At 35.0% G+C, this 15810-nt stretch overlaps 2 long non-coding RNA genes across 2 annotated transcripts; both read right to left on the reverse strand.

The window, feature by feature from the left end:
* Window positions 1-7528: 7528 nt before the first annotated feature.
* On the reverse strand, window positions 7529-10935 carry LOC144431958 (uncharacterized). The gene is made up of 3 exons (XR_013480308.1): window positions 10881-10935; window positions 8122-8435; window positions 7529-7571 (listed from the first exon to the last, which is right to left on the reverse strand). It is a non-coding gene; the product is annotated as an uncharacterized LOC144431958 (long non-coding RNA).
* Window positions 10936-11880: 945 nt separating this feature from the next.
* On the reverse strand, window positions 11881-15043 carry LOC144432139 (uncharacterized). The gene is made up of 5 exons (XR_013480408.1): window positions 14984-15043; window positions 14444-14459; window positions 13938-13988; window positions 13345-13565; window positions 11881-12928 (listed from the first exon to the last, which is right to left on the reverse strand). It is a non-coding gene; the product is annotated as an uncharacterized LOC144432139 (long non-coding RNA).
* Between the last annotated feature and the right edge of the window lie 767 nt (window positions 15044-15810).

Genomic DNA, 15810 nt, shown 5'->3' on the forward strand with positions numbered 1-15810 from the left:
TAGTTATTATTATATTTTATTTATCCATCCGCGCAATTTTTGAGCCAACTTCTGGCTGATTCGAGCAAGTCAGTATGCCGTATTTTATGTACCACAAGGCGCACTCTGAATCCTTTATATGTTATAAAATGGATTGTGCGCCTTATAGGCCAATTACACAAATGCATGGATAACGTAACGCTACACTCAACACCAGTACGGGCTACGCCTTCTAGTCCGGTGCGTCCTATGTAAGCATAAAGCCCCAGCCACCGCATTTAATGACAGTGAGACATATGCGTGTGCTAGATAGTGCTTTATGTTCGCCCTGTTCACCTTATGCATTTACAAACCCCCTAGGTCTAAGCAATTCATTGACGCTGCACCCTATGGTCCGTAAAATACGGTAATTTTGGGATTCCATATGCGTATATCAATGTAGAGTAGCAGATGTCCCGTGGCCTTATTTGGCGATACGTGCGTTGATTTCATTTATGGGCGAGCGATATTAGTCGCATATGTCTGTTCTGTTTAACATAACATTCCACGGTCGTGTGTTGCTGCGCTGAATTTATGTTTGTGTCACAGTCAAACTAGGATTAATAAATAAGGTTGGCTCCGTAAAGAATGTATAGAGCTTTGGTTCAGACTGGCACTAGATCAAAGTTATCGAATATGCCAATATAGGCATAGTATAGCATATGGCGCTGAGAACCACTCAATATTATCAAAAAATTCTATAAGTATACGTCAATCATTTACTTTCTGTTCAAACCAGACATTATTATCCAAACTTCCTATGCAATTCCCGCTGTATCGTTCATGAGTAACTCCATGATTTCAAAGTAACGCATTTCCAACATACGTTCGTGATTTTACGAGATCACTATCGTTTAAAAAAATCGCGAGAGCTCACGTCAATCATTTTCTTTCTGTTCAAACCAGACAATATTATCCAAACTTCCTGTGCAATTCCCGCTGTATCATTCATGAGTAACTCCATGTTTTCAAAGTAACGCATTTCCAGCATACATTCGTGATTATACGTGATCATTATCGTTTAAAAAAATCGCGAGAGCTCACGTCAATCATTTACTTTCTGTTCAAACCAGACAATATTATCCAAACTTCCTGTGCCATTCCCGCTGTATCGTTCATGAGTAACTCCATGATTTCAAAGCAACGCATTTCCAATACACATTCGTGATTATACAAGATCATTATTGTTTGAAAAAATCGCGGAAGTATACGTCAATCATTTACTTTCTGTTCAAACAGCGCAACGTAAATTTAAAACTAAATATATCTGTAAGTTAATCAAAGTCCTCACTATATTCCTAAAAACTGACCTATCACACGTAGAAATGCATAAAATACCGCGATGCATGGACATAAATCACGTTGGATTTTGCTCCTTCGAATATTTGCGCTGAAGGTTTATCATGTGATTTGTAGCTCAAAGAGCCGGAATCTCAGACTTTAAAAAGCGATAAAATATCTCAAAACTTCTTACTAAATCTCAAAAATTTTAATTTTACCGTCTGTTTACTAGTTTTATATATAGGACACTTATGCACGCCGTTCGCTCTGGTATTTGTCTGGCGCTTTCCTAGACCGCCCAAAAATTTTTCATGGTCAGTAGAAGAATTAGGACGAGTTTGAATTTTTCTTATCAGAATATACATTGCAGATAATACTTTAAATAACAAATGCACAAATTAATTTTGTATAAAATATGGTGCGAAAATGAATTAAATTCACAAAGCGTACTTGACAGTCTAAAGAAGGATTGCTAGGCCAAATTTTCGTAAGCAAACCTTAATTTTGATTTTCATAGCGGAGACCAAATAATTTTAAATTTGGAGTCGAATTATATTTTAATCGAGTTCCCTATCTCTGAGTTGATTAAGTCGCAGTTTTGTAATACTAACTTCGAATCCGCAGTGTTTCAAAATATGACTCTCCAGCTCTGGAAAAACATGTTAAACTCGGACTCCTGGCACCAAAGTCTTGAATCTACTATATGTAGTGTTTGATAATTTAAAGAGAGAACTCTTATAGCATTGGTTTTCATTCTGGGTTCAATCGAACCCTGGGGTTCGGTGTAGCTGTTTCTGGGATTCGACGAAGGTCTTCTGAAACAGCTGTAAACATGAAGTTTTTTTATTACCCAGGCTTTAAATCTTGTAATAAGTACTGTAGTTCACCACAGATATCTTGACTTATTCAAATAAACATTTTATAAAATAAGAAATCTGTGGTTAGTTCCGTTCAGAGACAACTTTAATGGACCATTAATATTGGTCGCACTGTATATCCCAGCACACTTCACCGAAAAATCGATGTATCGTCGCAATGATTGCATTTTTAGATGCTTTCTGTCTACGGCTTCGAAATATTTTGGATTGTTTTGAGGGGTGAAAATTGGAAGTGAAATCGCATGAATGAAAAAGAAATCAGTGCACTGAATGGTGAAATTTTCATCAAAGAATCTTATGTTTGCTCAAAAATAGTATCACCCGCCCTGTGATCAACTTCATTATGGCGCTGAGTAATATTGTATCGTATCTTTATTTCTTCTATAAAACAATGTTATTTTCGATTGATTTTTTTGTGAGTTCGAGTAATAATCCGATTCTCCGATTAGGCTAATTTCTCTGTTTTGCTGGTAAATAAATTTAGTCTCTATTATGTTCAAAACACATCGATAACGTTTTGCAAGACAAATTTATTACCACAAAGTAAAATTACTATTTTTGCACTGACAGTTCAAATTATGTTTCATAAATTTCATTTGTTAAGATTAGTTAGTGAAATAATAATTTGTTCTGACAAAATATTTGCCGAAAATGATAAGATTCAAAAACACATCTAAAAAATTTGCATATCACACTAGTTTACAAACATAAAAAATGGAAAGCAATCTCTTTTTTTCACTTCATAACGAAACTTTAATTTAATAAAAATCAAAAAAAAAATTCGAATCTACATATACATAAAAGTCAATTGAAAACTCGGACCCAAAAGTTGGGAAAATCAACATTATATTTGTAAAAAGATTTTTCAGCAAAAAATCTGTAGGTATTTTATCTGGGAGAAATATATGGACCTAGTAATTGGTATAAAAAGCTAAAAGGGCTTAACAGCATCGACAATATGAGCTCTTGGATCTATCGGAAATTAGTGTTAAAACTATGTGCGAAATATTTTAGAAAAATTAACAACACTTACATGGCTTTTGCTTGAAAAGGTATTCGTCGGGAAAAAAATTTAAAAAACAAAAACAAAAGAAATTCTGAAAAATGATAAGGAAAAGTAATGAATAATCCATTCCGATCAATTATGTTTATATCAAAACTATTCTGTATTCTTGTTGGACACGTAGTGGACATAACGATCGTTTCAATATTATGTTGTTGTTGTTGTTTTCCGTCAACATCATAATTAACAAATCGCTTTTCTCTTCGAATACTGGACCAATTGCTTTGAAATTTTCAGTGGTTAAAGATAGAATTTTTCTTCAGAAGGCTATCATTTTTTTCGCTATGGTGCCATCAAAATTATGTGACTCTACGTGTCCATATATTTGAGCATAGCTCTATTGTTTTATGGTAATCTGGATTTCGAGTTTTCTAAATGAATCGAATTTGCATAAAACGATTCATCGCAAAATGACAAACTTTACGAAATACAGAGTCTGGGGAGTGGTTTAGCAAGTTAGAGCAGAATCTGAATTTGTCGGAACTGTAGATTTTCAATGTTTTCAAAAAAATCAAAACTTCACCATAAATTTAAAAGGGATTATTTTACTGAGCGTTCGAAATGTCTTAAAAAAAAGTTTGCATTTTCCAAAAAATTTGTTATCAAAGATATGTGTTTTCAGCATTGATTGTTAATATTCTACAATTTCACAACCTTATCGAAATAAGGTCCAGTGACAAATATTTGAAGACGATCTTTTAAAAAATTTTGAAACCTGTAGTTTTTTTTAGATATTTAGAGAGTACAGATATGATGTCGTTATCTAGAAAGTATTAAACAGTTTTGTAATTCACAGAACTTTTCTGAACATGAAATATATATTTGAATAACAAATAGCATGAGAACAAATAACCTTCCAACATATCTATGTATCACAGTTTGAATGGATCCAAATCAAACAATTCTTAGTTTTCCAAATATAATTGACTTCCTGTGCAGTGCCTTGTTTAGAGTGAGGATTTGAAACACCTCAGCCTTTTACGAAAACTCTATCATCGTGACATTTTAAAAATAGAAATTCAACAAATAAAAGTATCGGTGAATTATACAGGTGATAAGTAGTTACCATACATCCCTACTGTATCCCATAGGAGGGTTATATAATGCATGTAGGATCTATGGACTTGTTCAACTGTGGGCCGTGGAAATAGTAAGCTGGGGTGTAGATTAGGCCGCATTTGTAGCTAACGAATTTTCGGAAATTCAATAGTATATGCCTGTTTCACTGTGGAAATAGTAATTTAAAGTTGTAATTAAGCTACGAAAGAGAATAACAATTACTTAAACTCAAGTAATTCAACAGTTATTTGTTTTTCGATCATTCAATAGACAAAGTTATAATTCATTTTCACAGATGGCTCCGTAATATACATTGGTGGGGGAAACATTAGAAATTCCTTGATTGCTGTCTTCCGGGTATCGATCGACACGAACAACAACAGTTGTGCGCGGTACATCGGAACGCGGAAAATTTGGAAGCCAAACCTCAGTTGGCAGAGACACAGCTTGGCCCGTCGATGAATGCAGCTGAACGTTATGCTGAAATAAAAAATATATGTTTTAGGAAATATAAAAAAAATGGCAGTTTGAGAATATAGTTGAGTATGGTTGAACCAGTAATCCCTGTCATATTATGTGACAGAAAAGAAGAATCTTATTTAATTTATGTATGTATGTATGTGAGTGTGTGTGTGTGTGTGTATGTGTGTGTGTGTGTGTGTGTGCGTGCGTGCCGTGCCGTGCGTGCTTGCGTGCACGCGTGCGTGCGTGATAAGTAAGTAAGTGTATGTATGTGTGTGCTTGATTGTGTGTATGGGTGTATATATATGTGTGTGTGTGTGTATGTGTGTATGTGTGTGTGTGTGTGTGTGTGTATTTGTGTGTGCGTGTGTGTGTGTGTATGATGTGTGTTTGTATGTATGTTTATTCATCTCGTAAAGGCAAAAATACAGGAATTAATAAATATCAACATTAAAGACGGGATGTATACACAAGATCATACTGGCCTAAAACACATGAAAGTGCGGCATACACGCCTCCAGTTAATCTCCAGTAAGAAACTGACTGAAGCGTGACAATACAACGTGATTATTCTGCTCAGTCACCTTACAGTGATTACCGTTGGTGGATAAGAATTGTATGTTGTATGGAATAGACACATAAATCATATTAGTTTGGATTAGTACCAGAGCTGTGTAGTTGAAGTTTTCCATTGGTGTTGGAGTCAATTTTTGAATTACCTGGAAACATCACATGGAGACGAAAGTTTTTGGTTGAACTTTTTGATAGAAACTGGAAAACGCTGACAAAATTTTTTTAAATCCGGTAGGAATATCTAATTTGATGCCAGCCTAGAGTAGTTAGTGGTATAAATGGCTCGATTTGAACTACTGTCTTACGCTGAAGATATGTGGGTTTAACCTCAAGATAATTTAAAATTTGTTACAACATGGTAATGCGGTAACAACATCGGCCATATTTCATAATGATTTCATGTATGGCCGAATAAGAAACATGATTCAGACTCGATCTATCTACCTTGTAAGTCATTCCGGTACGAACGTCCATGTATGACTTTTCATCACGAATTATTGGTCGTAAATATTCTCGAAGCAGATTGTAGTGTGTGATGTCATATATGTTAGCAAGTTTGTTCTCGCAAAGAGTTTCAGCGAAGCTGAATGTGACGTTCTTCACGTCATAAACGATCGCTCGAAAACATTTCGAATTATAGATAACGCCGCATTCTAAAAGAAAAATATCAGTCAAAATAAATAGATAGTCAGATATTTATGGAACAATTATTAAGGAGAATACTTATTAGTTTTGTAGGTAGTTTCTTGAGGTAATTTTGCTCTGCCCTATATTAAGGCGTCTTGCGGGGATGAAGAAGTTAGTTTTTCAAAAATAATCTTAGGCGAACACGTTGATGTCTTATAACCAAGCAAACAATTTAGTGATTTCTTGATTCGTTTTCACATCTCAGTTCAAACAAGGCGCAAGACAAAACAATTGCTTCTACATAAGTATCTAGCATTCTCGAGAGCATTGCAATTTTTCTATTTTGGGCCTTAGTGCTGGGGAATTCCTTTAACAAAAAAATGTCGCGTGGTAAAATGCATTTAAGAGGGAAATATTTTCCGCGTAAACGACGAGGAAAGAGAAGGCCAAACAAACCTGCACTCTGTTCGGCTTTTGTAGTTTGTGGGTGCACAGTAGAGAGAAAGGATTCCTTAGTTGACCACGGGAATATAGCAGGGTCGGTTGAAGTACGGGCCGACGAAGTTTTATTGTTTCTGAATTCTGTGTGAAAGAGTGAACTTATATTACAAGTTTATAGCAAGATTTATAGTTTCACGTACTTACGGTAAGAATGATATACTAAACGACAATGTGGATACATTACAGATTACTGTGACTGACAGGCCCATTTTCTAATATTTATTCTACTGGATGCGATACCGAAAGACATAGATTTTCATACCCTGGGGAGTGGTCGTTTCTCTGACACCTACAACAAAGGGCGTGGTCGTCTCTGTTACACCTGCAACAGATGGCGGCACTGAGTTCGTCTCTGATTCTTCAATCGACTTTTTTAATTGATAAAGCATACTTTCCACTCCGTCAAATCGTTCCGTTAAAGCTGCAAAACACAAATGTAAACAGAATTCGAATTAAGTCAGTTTCACAACCCGTATTCATTGAATTTTTTATCAGACGATTTGAACCTCTCTTTTTCAGGTTAAAAAGGGGATTTGAGATAGGTATTGTTAAACTACACGTCTTGCTATGATAGTTAAGAATTATGTTAAAAAAATGAAATTTTACTAATAAAACGATTGTTTGGGGGCATGTTTGCTATCATACCGTTTGACAAATTAAAAAAAATAACAAACGTATTTCGGAGGAAATTATATTGTGGACACGAACCTTCCAAAGCCTTCTGTTCGTCTTTTGTGCACTGTCCATTCTGAAATAGAACAAGAGAGAAATGTTTAAATATATGGACATTAAGGCTGCAAATACATGCAGAAAGGCCTCAGCTTAGCAAGTGTTCCCATACGCTGTAAAAAAGTGTTTCTATGGATTGAAGTAAAAACGTAAAATCTGAAATGAGGTCACGAAAAAAGTAAGTTTCAAACCTTCAGTACTCGTAGATAGAGGAAATTTCAAGAAAAGCTAAAAAAAATTTGTTTTTAGATTGTAAACAAAACAGTTTTATTTCTGCAAATAATACCAACAATATGAAACTATTGCTAAAGCTCTTACCGTATTAACGTCTCCCCAAGTAGGTTTCCCGTCGCAAACCATAGGTGTCCAGCATTTCTCACCTGTTAAGAAAAAAATAAAATTATAAATCGTGCAAATTGTTAAATTTAAATAGCTTTTTAACAGATGAACATAAATTATGTCACTGAATTTTTTTCATAACATATTACAATATCAAAAATTTAGTTTCCACAATTAAAACATTCAAAATGTGGCGATCCTTTCGTTAGAGATTCCAAAACTAAAGCGCTGTGTCGCACATATATAATTCTATATTATAATGAGAGAACGGCAAATTAGCACCATCCACGGTACGGCAGCGGCTACGCATTGAATATGAACAATCATCATTTATTTTTTGTACCAATGACGGTCTCCGTTTTCGGAGTGCAACGAAGAGCTAATCAGATTTATCCGAAGCTAATCCAACCCCTGACGAGAGATCGAGGTTTGACATATCATTACACCGTCATATTGGTCTTACTATGCCGGAATAAATGAATATTCTCCCTGATATAAATATGCAATCCGAGGAGCAAAAAACGAGTGTTTAATTTTGCGAAAAAACAACAATGTAAGCAAACCCAACAGAGCATACATGGTTTTACTGACCTTTAATCAATAGAAATGCATCGATGAACATAAGAAGGATATATTGAATCGGAATCTTCATTTCGAATCCAAGAATTTTGTCAGCTTTGCTTTATTGAAAGTCGATTCCCGAACAACGTAGGTTAGAATGAAGCTTCAGTCTATTCGCATCGAAATATATCCTATGCAAGCTCACTCACTACTCTAGAGCGGAAAGGGAAGTTGTTTTCTCTTTTTTTAATTTTAGGACACGTGTTGCGTCACAAACAGGAGAGTTTGGAGAATGCTGCTCTTTTTATCTTTATGAAACGATGTCGACGACGTCACCACCACGCCTGTGTAGAGAATTATTTGGTTGAATTTGTTGGCAAGGGTTGATTAGAATGAGCAAAATTTGATACCAGGGTTATGCTAGTTTAAAACGGCAAAGGTTTCAAGCGTTCATTTCCTGAATTCGAACAGGTCGAAAAAGGTTAAAACACGTTTTACAGTTTAATATATTATTTAAATCGAATTATCACAGTTAAATCAGAAATATCAAAAATTGTTATGCTTATGCAAGGTAGCAATACCCTGCTCATGTCCAATAGTTGATACGGTTTTCTGCATATCTATGTTGTTTGCAGTTTATATAACATGATGTTAAGCAAATTTAACACTGAATATATCAGTCAATGAAGCACTATCTAGATTTCTCTCAAAACTGAGACAATACACATGATACGCAACGACATTTAGAGACTTTGACATGAGTTTTAAAGTTAAAAAAAAAATATGGAAATCACTGTCTCTAGCATGCACAATTGATGTTAGCTTTTGCCGACGTTTCTAACAAAGTTTATTTGTCATTACAATAAAACATGCTCAACTGATAGAAAGCAAACAATACAATTCAGTCAATGTCTTAGATGTCAATGTCAGTGGTTTTTAACTTTTTCAGTGGAGCGGTAATATGTAGAGAGTAATATTTGGTTGGAATTGATGGCAGGGTTATGCTAGTTTAAAACGGCAAAGGTTTTAAACGTTCGTTTCCTGAAATCAAACAGGTCAAAACAGTTGAAAACAAGTTGAACAGGTTAAATTATTTTTTATTTTAATTACTCACAGTTAAAGTAGAAATATCGGTGAATATTTTTTGTTTTTTGCAACGTGGCCCTTCCCTGCTCATTTTCAATCGATGAGACTGTTATTCGCAAAGTTACCGTATTTTGTTTGCCGTATTACATTATACAATGTCAAATGTAACACTGAATATATCAGCTAACGACCTGATTATTGTAATAACCAAAACACTCTCCGCATTTCACTGAAAACTGAACCAAAACTTGTGATAATGTAAAAAAATACCTTGATTCATGGTCATGTAACACTTTAAGACCTGGCTCTGGTGTCAGTTTTTAGTACTTTCTACAGTTTTCTTAAAACTGAGATAATAAACATACATGCCCATGAAATTAAGTGATTAGCGAAAAAGGAGCCCGCTGGATTTTATCAGTTCATTCAAAATTATTTTTGTACTTTTTGGTTATAGAATATAAATTAATATAGAATCAAAATATAGAATATAATCAATTTCGATTTGATTTGTATATTTGATTTATTAGGGACGCCTGAACTAGTTGGCAGATATGAAGCAGCCAGGCAGGAATGATACCTGAAAGAAGCACTTTTCAGTCTTGGCTGAAATCCCCGAACCTCGAGTCCAAGTCGAGTCAATCACTGTGTTGAGACTCATCGGTGGTTAGAGTTATTACTTATCGATCTTTATCGTTAAGTATGTTGATTGGTATTTGTCTGTTTGTCAGCCTGTTTGTCTGTTAGATGCACGCGATTTATCACGAAAGCGCGGTTGAATCTGTTCCAAATTTTACATGTGCATTCATCATATCTCGTACCAGAAGCCTTTCGATTTTGCATGAATTATGTCGTATAACTAGCGAGTTTTCAATTAATTAGTGATGGGACACACTAAGCGCTGTTTTTTGGATCCCCTAACTTTCAATCGATAAGTCTTCGGTCTCCGACCGATATTTTTGTTTTATTCAGTTACTCGATCGAGTTGACATAAGATTTGGTGTTAAAATAAATTTCACGGGATAGGGTTATTCACTACTTATGGAGGGGGTGTACGGAACTCACGGTTCCCAATGATATTTGTACGATTGATGTTAGCTTTAGCCGACGTTTCAAACAAATTTTATTTTCTATTATAATGAAGCATGTTCATCAGGTATGAAGCAAACAATACAATTCAGTCAATGTCTTTAATGTCAATAACAGTAATTTTAAGTCTTTCGGTGGAGCGGTAATATGTAGAGAGTAATATTTGGTTGAAATTGTTGGCAATGGTTAGAATGTGCAAAATATGATGCCGGGGTTATACTGGTTTAAAACGGCAAAAGTTTCAAATGGTCTCTTCCTGAAATCAAACAGGTCAAAAAAGTTGGAAACAAGTTGAACAGGTTATATTATTTACCTATCGATTACTCGCAATTAAATCAAAAATATCAGTGAATGTTGTTGTGATATGCAACTTGGCCTTCTGCTGCTTATGTACAATCGCTGAGACCCCATGACTATTTTGTTTGCCGTTCATACAGGGCGTCTCAAAAGTAAGTATACACTTTTAATTTTTATTTTATTTTCAAGTACCATAGAGCGTTCATTCTTTGAGAAGCATAGTATGCATAAGTAGTAAAATTTAGGTATTGTTTGCATTTTTCATCAACCCACAGAATGACAAGGAGATTAACCCCTAAAATATAGTGAAAATTGGTTACCGGTCTTTGTAGAGTATAAGATTAGTTAACCAGTTCGACGAGGATAGGATTTACCGAGCCCGAGACAAATTCCAATATTTGATACTTTGAACTCTTTATTCCTCTTTCACTATGCAAATGGAACCCTTTCCGTTGTTTTTTCAATCTTTAAACCCCTTTATCTCCTATGGTCCGGATCCAATTTTGGACTCCTCATAGAAAATGTCATAACTTTATTTTCAAACATGCTACAATCTTCCCTCAACTACCGCCGAAAAGCTGATTTTCAGCGCCATATGCGTGCGTTCGCGCTGTTATTGCAGCTGTTATACGCGTCACGCCAGTCAGCAAAACGAGACATTTTTGAAATTTTTTTGAAAAAATATTGCTCACGATTTGCTCTAGTAGGAAAAGTAAGATAGATAAAAGAAATAAGAAAATATTTCTAAAATGAGCATGATTATATCTCTCATTTGAGAGATCACTGGAGTGAAGCTTGAAAGCGGAATGAATAACGTTTTATTACAGAGAATAATAGCGCAACCTACTTTCGCATATCGCGCGAATTGTCTGGCTTCTTTTTTTGTTTATTATATGCCAAAGAAATGTTTGCGCGTTGGTTTCGTATGCTTTTGCTATCAACAACACTCCAATTCTTTATATGTATCAAAGATTTGACCCATTTATACCCATATAATTCACAATCTACCAAAATAGACAATATATGAAAATAACATGATGCGTTTGCCAAGATTGCGAACACTTGTATCATGCGTGGATCATGCTTGGGTGATCAAAACGATTCTATTTTAATGCCGGAATACGTTGACCACATCATAACCCCGAAAATAACTATTACTGTCATGTTATGGCCAAGTAAGAGGGGGTACGAATATATTTATCATCAGGAAAAGAACGGTAATAGGTGCTCAAAGTTCCCACTCTAGCTTTTGCGAGGTTTGAATACTGGTTCAGTACGATAGCAAAGATAACTCACAAATGATCGAGTCAATGTTTATTATCATGTTTGGTTATATACAGAAATCACATGGTGACAGCTATGAATTTATTTACTGAGCAAAAAGGGTCGACCAGTTCAAATCATGGGTTATACGATTAATAATAGTAAAGGAAAAATATAAGTAAGTCATAATAAGTAGAAGCAAGATTTCTCTGTTAAAACAAATGTGTGGCATTTTATTTGGTCTAATTATAATATCAGGCCGACATCAGGCGACCAATTCAATAAAATATACGGTTAATAATAGTAAAGTAATAATATATAATTAAGCAGTTGGGAAATCCGAGGGTTTTCGCAAATTCTTTTTAGCATGGTTCTCTGAAATGGCGGAACCCGTTTTTAGCGAGTTCGATTCAAAAGAGAACCTGTTTTTAAATTTTTAATTCGGCACTGAACGTAAGTAACAATAAGTAGAAGCAAGTTTCATTTATTAAGACAAACATACATGTGTGGCCTTTGTCTAATCACAGGCGATATCAGGATGGAATGACAAATGCACAAATTAAAATATTAGTAATTTAACTTTCATAAACACGTAATTCAGTCTCCTCTTATAAATAAAATCAGGTTTCGATGCTTGAAAAACAGACTTTGTAAAATATGCGATATAATGAAATTGAAGAGTAATTCAAAATTGGATCATTTATGGGCCACTTATGAATTTTGCATAATCAGACATGGGCCTCTGATAACTATAACATTTAAGAACTGATATTTTATAAAATCAACGGCCATAGAAAAGCAAACAAAAACTTTAGTAAAATCTATATAGATAACAACAAGTTATTCAACTGTTTTTGTCTTTTACTTTATTTAACCCGTCAACGAAGTTCTGTCAGATTTTGATCTGGTTTTATATTTCACATATGACACCGTAGGTTGTGTAGGATGGTGGATCATTGAACATTCCCTGATATGCATCCCCTGGATCTTTATTGACAAGAACAACAACTTTTGTGCGCGATGCTTCGGATCTCGGATAAGTAGGATTCCACACTTCTGTTGCTATAGTGATTGGTCTTCCACTTGAAAGCAAAAGCTGATTGTTCTGTAACAATTGAACAAATAGTTATAAAATCTGTTGCTTGAAATATTAATGCGACTGACATATTGTGAAAAGATTTGATTGCAGTGATTCCATAATAAAAGTAGCCAGCATAGACGAAGTATGGTGAGTAATGTGTCACCCATGTGTTTTGAACTGCATGAAAATGGGCGAAAACCAGAAATCAATGAATTTCAAATTCAAAAATATTCGTAGGCTATGACGACACAATATATTGTAAATTGTATTTCTATATTTTAGGTTTTTCTAAGTATCCAATCTTCTAATAAATCATAATGCATCGTTCGGCTGCCCATTATTTGGAAATTCTATCAAAAAAACGCTTTTGGCCAATTGTCGACCCGGTTAACTTAATAAAATCAGTCAACCTTTGCTGAGATTGTGATCCATCAACTGACCTTATACTCTATCCCAGTCCAGATCCAAATCCCTATCTCACCAGCAGGGATCAGTGTACGTAGATGAGGGATCAGCAGCTGGTAATGCTTGAGGTCGTAAATATTCGCGGGTTTTCCGTTGATTGATTTGCAGATTGATTTAGCTTTGTTGAAATTGACGCTTCATGCACCATACACAACTGCTTGGTAGCATTTTTTCTTGTATGTGACGTCACACTTTTCTAAAAATATTATTGTGGCCATTGAATATTTTATGTTAATAATGACAGCGCCTTCTGGAATAACGTCAAAAAATCTGGGAATAAAATTTGTAGGTTTGTTAGTTCAATGCGATTTCCTCCTGGATTCTATTGATTCTAGGGAGAGAAAAGTCGATAAGACGAGCTAACAACGGCGGAAATATCCCGTTTCAGAGTGCAAGTTCAGATTATGGTGGTGAAAGGAGTCGTAACCGACTAGTGGTGGAGTTAACCACGCAGCGACGACCAGGGGCGCAATAAATCTATTTTTAAACCTACGCGCCTGCTATTCCTAGCGATTTGACGGGTGTGGCATATTTTATAGTTATATCATAAAACACAAATATAAATTACTTTCAGCCTTTATCTTCTCATCACGACTCTTCTTAATCAGTCTGACGATATCTGTAAGAAAATTGATTTATTTGTGAGTAAGGAAAGACGTTTTGAATCAGTCTTGCCATGTTGTTTTTTCTCGTATGACATTAAATACCTTGACCTAACCATAATATGACAACAGCATATAAAAGCGTTGATATTTTTTTTTCAGCAAAGTCCAGATCTATAATTTATCTATCCTGATATATAATATTAATCACAAAAATCGTTGTGAATGAGTTTTGCCAAACTTTTTAGAAGATTGAAAATAACAGGCAATTGAAATGCAATGCCAGAAATTTTTTAGAAAGCGGCGTTTCACCAAATAAGAGTCTAATTCGGAATTAAAAGTCTTAATTGAAAACTATTACTCTTTGACAGTTTATTTTGAACCCGTGCGTAAATATGAATCAAAGTCATATGTTTAGTGCAGGGTAATTATTTGTGAACCCAAAACACATCATAAGGTAGGAAGAACTCACCGGATCCATCGTTTTTCTGTGAAATTAATAAAAAATGCGAATGATTGGTAAAGTAATTATAACACGTAGGTTGTATTAGATTTTATTATTTGCGTGACATGCATGCAGAAGTCGGATTTAAAATTATTTACACGATTCAGAAAATAAAAGCTTCCAGTCAGTTGAAAAATTATTGTTCCTTGAACAGTGGTTCCCAAATCGTGGCTTAATTACTACCCGCGTAACAATTTAAAATGGCCCGCCGAACTTGAGTGAAATAGTTTAACAGTTTATGTTTTTTTCTTTTTGTGTTCTAGATACAGGTAATTGTTACATCACCATTACAGTTTAAGCACGTGCATATTCGTAACAATTCAGTTCGGTATCGTAACAGGTATCTACGGGCGCATCTCTATCCCGGACCAGGAATATCCTCCTGCTTCTAGTTTTTCCCGCTGTCAACCAACTTTACTGGAGAGATCATTGTCTGCCCGCCCTAAGCCTTGTTTGGAGTCAAAGTGTGAAAATGCCCGATTAAAAAAATAGCAATTGTGATTTTACCTCGCAATCCCCAATTTGAACGAGTTTTCCATTCACGATCTTTGAAACGCAGGCTCCAGCTGTCAGAAAAAACGTAAAGTTAAATATAACGACATCTTGTGCCAATTGCGACAACACTGATAGAGAGTGATATTTTTTAAAATAACATGTAATACCTAATAGTCCTATCACAGGTTCGACGGATGCGTTGGATTGTGCTAAACTAAACATCAGAACAGGATTCCAATTTTGGCCGGAATAGTACTACACGCCAAGAGCACTAGACAGCCCGAAAATTTAATAATCGTTACAGACGTATTCGGCAAACTTTATGTAGTACCGGACCAAAGATACATTTCCAGAAGCGTGTGCGCCACATTAATTTCTGTCTATTGACAATCGTTGCACTGAACTTCAAAATATGGTGAACCTGCAATGAGGTGTGTTTGCGATCATAAAATAAATAAATGTGAAATATCGATTTGACCACGAATATCACAACACTTATAACAGTGTTTGTTAGCATATCGAAAGTATACAGGGTGTCCATAAAGTTCATTTCCATTTTTGTTATGAAGTTAGTTCTCAATATATCTTGACCCGGTTTGTTGGTTTTTTGAAAAATTTCAAAACTTTACGGACACCCTATATATTCGAAGCTGTAGAAAAATGAAATCCGTTCTTATTGTTGGTTTTAGTTCAGAATGGTTCTGTTAAATGAGGGAACCCGTTGTTAGCGATTTCGATACAAAAGAGAACTCGTTTTGGAACTTTGAATTCTACCACTGAAAGTAAGTAATAATAAGCAAAAGCAAGTTTCATTTTTAGACAAGTCTTTAACCATGTTC

The sequence above is a fragment of the Styela clava genome, chromosome 14 (assembly GCF_964204865.1).
Source record: "Styela clava chromosome 14, kaStyClav1.hap1.2, whole genome shotgun sequence".
NCBI lineage: Eukaryota > Metazoa > Chordata > Ascidiacea > Stolidobranchia > Styelidae > Styela > Styela clava.